Source organism: Leptonychotes weddellii, chromosome 3 (genome assembly GCF_054177405.1).
Source record: "Leptonychotes weddellii isolate Sample4059 chromosome 3, ASM5417740v2, whole genome shotgun sequence".
Lineage (NCBI taxonomy): Eukaryota > Metazoa > Chordata > Mammalia > Carnivora > Phocidae > Leptonychotes > Leptonychotes weddellii.
Genome location: NC_138371.1, coordinates 16896317 through 16902316, shown reverse-complemented (window position 1 = coordinate 16902316; position 6000 = coordinate 16896317). Strand labels below are relative to the sequence as shown.

Below are 6000 nucleotides of genomic sequence, written 5' to 3'. Positions count from 1 at the left end.
GTGGGTTTTCCCCCCCATATAAGGTATTTCCACTACATCAAAAACTGATGATGTACTGGATGGTGACTAACATAACATAATAAAAAAATTATTAAAAAAAAAAAGGTGTTTCCTACACATTTTCCGTCACTGAAAACGATGAAATAGACAGTACATGGCCAAATAAAAACTTCTGCCAGTTGTCAAAAGGAGTTTCCAACATTATTCGATGACTTGTGGCACATCCCCAAATTTGTGGGTTTTCCTTTTCTTTCCTTTTCTTTTGTCTCAAGATATATTTTAGGAGCACTTGGGTGGCACAGTCGACTCTTGGTTTTGGCTCAGGTTATGATCTTAGAGTTGAGGGATCGAGCCCCGAATCAGGCTCTGCGCTCAGCATGGAGTCCGCTGAAGATTCTCTCTGTCTCCCTTCCCCTCTGTTCCTCCCCAGGTTCACATGTGTGCATGCTCTCTCTCTCTAAAATAAAATCTTTTTTTTTTTTAATCTATTTTATTCATACCACTCTAAATAAAGTGGCTTCCATTTACTCTAGAATAAAATGGCCTGCATTTACACTTACAGATCTCTTAGTGATTACCTATCCTAAAGTTTATCCCACGATGTACCCCAGAGATGCAGCTGTGAAAAAAGAGAAGAGACTTCATAAAATGGAGTCTGGAAGCTCAAACTGCAAATTAGATTTTATTTTATTTATATGAGAAGCCAAATTTAAGACCAGTGCTATCCATCATAGCAATCAACCTGTAGCTAATTAATTCTACAGAGATACCTGTAGTATCATTAAAAAGAATTGCTAGCTCCCATCTGACACCTATCTTGACAACCCTCTCCCCTAATATTGAAGATGGTAAACCAAGTCCTCAGTATAAAAGATAACATATGTTGGGAGTCAAGAGCAATTTTTAAGCAATAAAGAATATTTTCTAATTTAAAGTCTATGTGATTGTTTCCAGCCAAGATGAAGTAGCAGGGACTAGATTTGCCCTCCCCCATGAAACAACTAAAAAATGGACAAAATATGAAACAATGATTTTCAGACACTGGACATCAGGCAGCATAGGACAGTGACCTGAGAGATGGGGAACAAAAAATACGATCCTTGTGGTTGTCCCAGCTTACTACCTGGAGAGAGTTTCTAGGCCAAAGCTCAGGGAACTGGACCCCAAGTGGAGCTTGGTAGAGCCCCTGAGCTGAAGAAGGAGAACTAGGAGTCGGGGATGCCAGGAATTCTTAGGTGAATTCCCAAAGAAGAGAGCTCCACACAGAAAGAGGGACAGGGAGAATGCTCAGGCGATCTACAGAGGGTCCCTTTTGAGTCTTCAGCTCAATTCTGATCAGCGCATGCGTGAGAAGAAACCACCCAAGCCTGGGGGGAAAACCCACCTAAAGGAATAATCCTCAGAACTCATATAGGGACAGGAATAGATTATGTTCCCCACAAAGTAGAAAAAAATGTATAATTCATGGGACATCAGATTGAACATTCAGAAGGGTATCACCTTGATAGTGGAGAAAAATTAGTCCTAAAGTCTGTTCTAATCCCACCTAACAGAATTTAAAATCTACATAGTTGAAATAATTTATTTCCCATCTTTGGAGATGGTTGACTTTCCATCTGGTCCCTCAATAAATATTCATTAAGTAACTGTAAAGTTGAATAGAGATTTTTACTTTGTCTAGATTTTGGCATCCAACTCCCCAGTTATACAAATGTGAGGGAAGACATGGGTGAGAACATCACAGAAGTGGAATCAGGTGTACCGTTTGTCGGGGAGCCATACTATCCCATCCCCTTCAAGGTGCTTCCAGCTGGACTGAGAATCAAATTGACATGAGACAGAGAAAATAAAATCTAACAGGGTACATACAGGGAATCCAAACAGACATGGAAATTCTAAAGACAGGCAAAACGAGGGATATATGTCATCCTGACCTAAGGAGAAAGGGGTTGGGGTCTGGGACTTCAGAGGGAAGGAATGCAATTCACAGGGCAGGAATGTTGGTAATTGGATGTTTTCCCCGCCGTACAGATAGGTCACTCAGATAAAACTTATCTCTGGTAATAACCATTATTTTGGGAAAGATCCCCAATTTAAATTCTTCTAACTAGTTAAGGAAAGGGCCAAAGTTTCTACTGAGCCCTCAGGATCTTAACTGCCTTCAGCTCGAAATAATCTTCATGCCAAAGTGGCCCATCTTGGGGCAGCCTGCCCTGGGCCCCTACACATTCCATTTCTATTTTCTCCTCTATCTTGCTTGTGTTCCATTTAGCGGCAGATGAATCCAGGATAAAGCTATAAAATCAAGCATCCCCCTAAGTGTTTAGAACATGTGATGGCAACTCTTTTTCGTGGCACCTGGGAGGCGGTAGGCTGCTTGAGGATGAAACGGAACATCTCTTGCCAGCTACTGGCTGCTAGAGACTCACTGAAGTGGATGAGGAACGCAGACCTCGTACCTTTTAGGAGAAGCGCATGGCCCCAGATGTTGCTGCCAATGTTCTGGGTGAAGAAGGGCAAGTTTCGTGGTCTGGAGCAAGGGTGGTGATAACAGACAAGGCTTCCCCACAAAGCAGGTGCTCTTGACCCATGGCCGTGTCCGCCTGCTGCTGGGTAAGGGGCATTCCCGTTACAGACCAAGGAGGACTGGAGAGAGAAAGCGCAAATATGTTCAGGGTTGCATTGTGGACACCGATCTCAGGCTTCTCAGCTTGGTCATTGTTAAAAAAAAAAAAGTGGAGAAGGATATTCCTGGACTCACTGCTATGACTGTGCCTCGTCGCCTGGGGCCCCAAAGAGCGAGCAGAATCCGCAAACTTTTCAGTCTCTCTGAAGAAGATGATGTCCGCCCGTATGTTGTGAGAAAGCCCCTAAACAAAGGAGGTAGGAAACCTAGAACCAAAGCGCCCAAGATTCAGCGTCTTGGTACTCCGTGTGTCCTCCAACCCAAATGTCGGCGAATCACTCTGCAGAAACAGCGTACGGAGAAAAATAAGGAAGAGGGTGCAGAATATGCGCAACCTTTGGCCAAGAGAATGAAGGAGGCCAAAGAAAAGCACCAGGCACAGATTGCCAAGGGACGGGGGTATCCTCTCTGAGAGCTTCTACCTCTGAGTCCAATCAAAAATGAGATTTTTCTAAGAGTAGCAAATAAATAAGATCAGACATCAGATTTCAAAATGAAAAACAAAAAACCCAGCTAAAAGCCAAAAACCGAATATGTGATGACAGCCCTAGAAACTGTTTACTTCCTCATTTTGAACAGACAATGTGCCCACTGTTTGGTAGCATTACTGCATCCTTGTTACACAATTACCCACAAAATATCATTCAGGCATTGCACCTACCAGAGACTACGCTGGTGATCTTTCCAACCCACGCCATTTGCTCCCAGCTCAGTCCCACTGTTCATTAAACATGAATTTGAGAAACTCAGTAATGTTGTTGGAATTATAAGTTAGTCTTCCAAGGTTGGTCTCATAAACCTTCTGTTGAAATTGTGGGTTTGGAAATGCAAGTTTGTCCTTTGATTTTATTTTTAACCTCTCATTTACTCTAGTGAGTACACTTTATCATGGGTCCAGCCGAACCCTCTACTATCCTTCAAACAACCTGCAAACGCTCTAACAAGCTTCTAGATTGAGGAATCTTGGGGGTACAAATTATATGCACAGGTAGGAGCATGGACATAGAATCCAGCTTCACTCTGTGGAGTGTCATGCCTAATTTCCCACCTAGCTCCTACCTGACTTCAGCGCTGGGCTGGTCTGGGTCTCTTTCTCTCTTTCTTTCCTTTCCTTCTTTCTCTCCCTCTCTTCCCTTCTTTCTTCCTTCCTTTCCTTCCTCTATGATTTTTTTATGGTGGCAAAATATATATACCATAAAATTGGCCATTTTAACTGTTTTAAATGTACAACTCAGTAGCATGAACGACATGCACTTTGTTACATAACCATTATCACTACCTGTTGCCAAATATTTCATCACCCCAAACAGATGGCTCATGTGGGAGGTTTTTTTTCCAAGGGGACTGCCGTAATTTCTTTGGAAACTCATGTAATCCTACAACTGATCTTGCCATTCTTCCATTAGGAATTGGAGTCTGATTTCTCTCGCCTTGGATCTGGGAGAGCATGTAACCACTCTGACTACAGAGTAAGGCAGAAGTGATGTGGTGTTGCTTCTGAAGCAGGGTAATCACAGATCAGGCTACTTCTGCCTTGTTCTTTGGAACCTTCATGCTTGCAGCCCTGAGCTGCCATGTACTCTGAAGCTGCTTTGCTACGGGGAAGCCAAGGCCACAAACAAAAGCCATGTGAGGACACTCTGGACGACAATCCTTGTCCCTGAGTCATCAGGCACTTCCAGATTCTTGCAGCCCTCAGCCTTTGCATCTTTCAGACTGAGGTCTCAGACACCATAGAACAGAAACAAGCTATTCCCACTGTGCCCACTCCAGATTCCCCTGACTCACAGAATCCGTACCCATAATGCAGCTGTTGTCATTTTAAGTCGCTAATTATTTGGACAGTTTGTTATGCAGCAATAGCAGAAGTCTAATACAAATGATTGGTTTTATTTTTTTTTTTAAGAGATTTTATTTATTTGACGGAGAGAGACACAGCGAGAGAGGGAACACAAGCAGGGGGAGTGGGAGAGGGAGAAGCAGGCTTCCTGCAGAGCAGGGAGCCTGATGTGGGGCTCGATCCCAGGACCCTGTGATCATGACCTGAGCTGAAGGCAGACGCTTAACGACTAAGCCACCCAGGAGCCCCCAAATGATTGGTTTTAATGCATAATGCTAGCATGTTAGAACACATGAGCTCCATTTACCCCTTCCTGCCTTTTTTATTATTATTGTGACATTGTGATTTATGAGATATATATAGTTGGTCATGCAGATGACCAATATATATTTCTCATATACATTTGGTCTTCATTGATGGTTCCTAGCTTACAGCTCTCAAGACCCTAGGAATTTCCTGAGCAATAAGAGCAATGGGAGAATCTTTTGCTGTAGTATTTGCTCTCCCGGGGCACCTGGGTGGCTCAGTCATTAAGCATCTGCCTTCGGCTCGGGTCATGATCCCAGGGTCCTGGGATCGAGCACCGCATCGGGCTCCCTGCTCGGCAGGAAGTCTGCTTCTCCCTCTCCTACTCCCCCTGCTTGTGTTCCCTCTCTTGCTGTCTCTCTCTCTGTCAAATAAATAAATAACATCTTTTAAAAAAAAAATTTGCTCTCTCATCCTCAGTTCCTGAAATCACTCCAGAGCCATAAATGTGCAATGTGTGTCTTGTGGTTTCTAACGAGCCCCTTTCCACCCCAACTGGGTTTACACTCATAATGTGACTTTTGGAAAGCACCTAAGAATGGGGGCTAGTTGCCAGGGGAGCCAACCATGAATAGAGGATTGGAACTTTCAGTCCCGACCCCTGATTTCCAGGGAGGGGAGAGGGGCTGGAGGCTGAATCAGTCACCAACGGCCAATGATTTAATCAACATGCCTCTGTAATGAAGCCTCCATAAAAAACCCAAAGGATGGGGTTTGGAGAGTTTCCAGTCTGGGGAACCAGAAGGCTTCCACATGCCACCATCCTGGGCCCAAAATCCATGGGGACAGAAGCTCCTTTGTTCTGGATATTGTCCTATGTTTCTCTTCATCTGGTGGTTGGTTTATCTCCTTTAAAATTCTTTGTAATAAACTAGCAATCTAGTGAGTAACTGGTTTTCCTGAGTTCTGGGAACTGCTCTAGCAAATTAATCAAAGTCAAAAACCTGGGACCTTCTGATTTAGAGCTAGTTGGTCAGGAGTCTAAATAACCACCTGCCCTTGTGGCGGGCATCAGAAGTCTAAGGAAGAGGTCACGGGAACCTCCAAACTGCAGCTGGGTGGTCCGAAGCACAAATCACCTGGGCTCGAGATCGGCATCTGCGGGGGTGGGCAGCAGTCTTGTGGGACCGAGCCCCTCACCTGTAGAATCTGATGCTGTCTCCGGGTC

General features: G+C 44.2%; 1 pseudogene; it reads left to right on the top strand.

Moving 5' to 3' along the window:
• Positions 1 to 1725: 1725 nt before the first annotated feature.
• On the top strand, positions 1726 to 3130 carry LOC145720734 (small ribosomal subunit protein eS6 pseudogene; annotated as a pseudogene).
• Positions 3131 to 6000: the final 2870 nt, after the last annotated feature.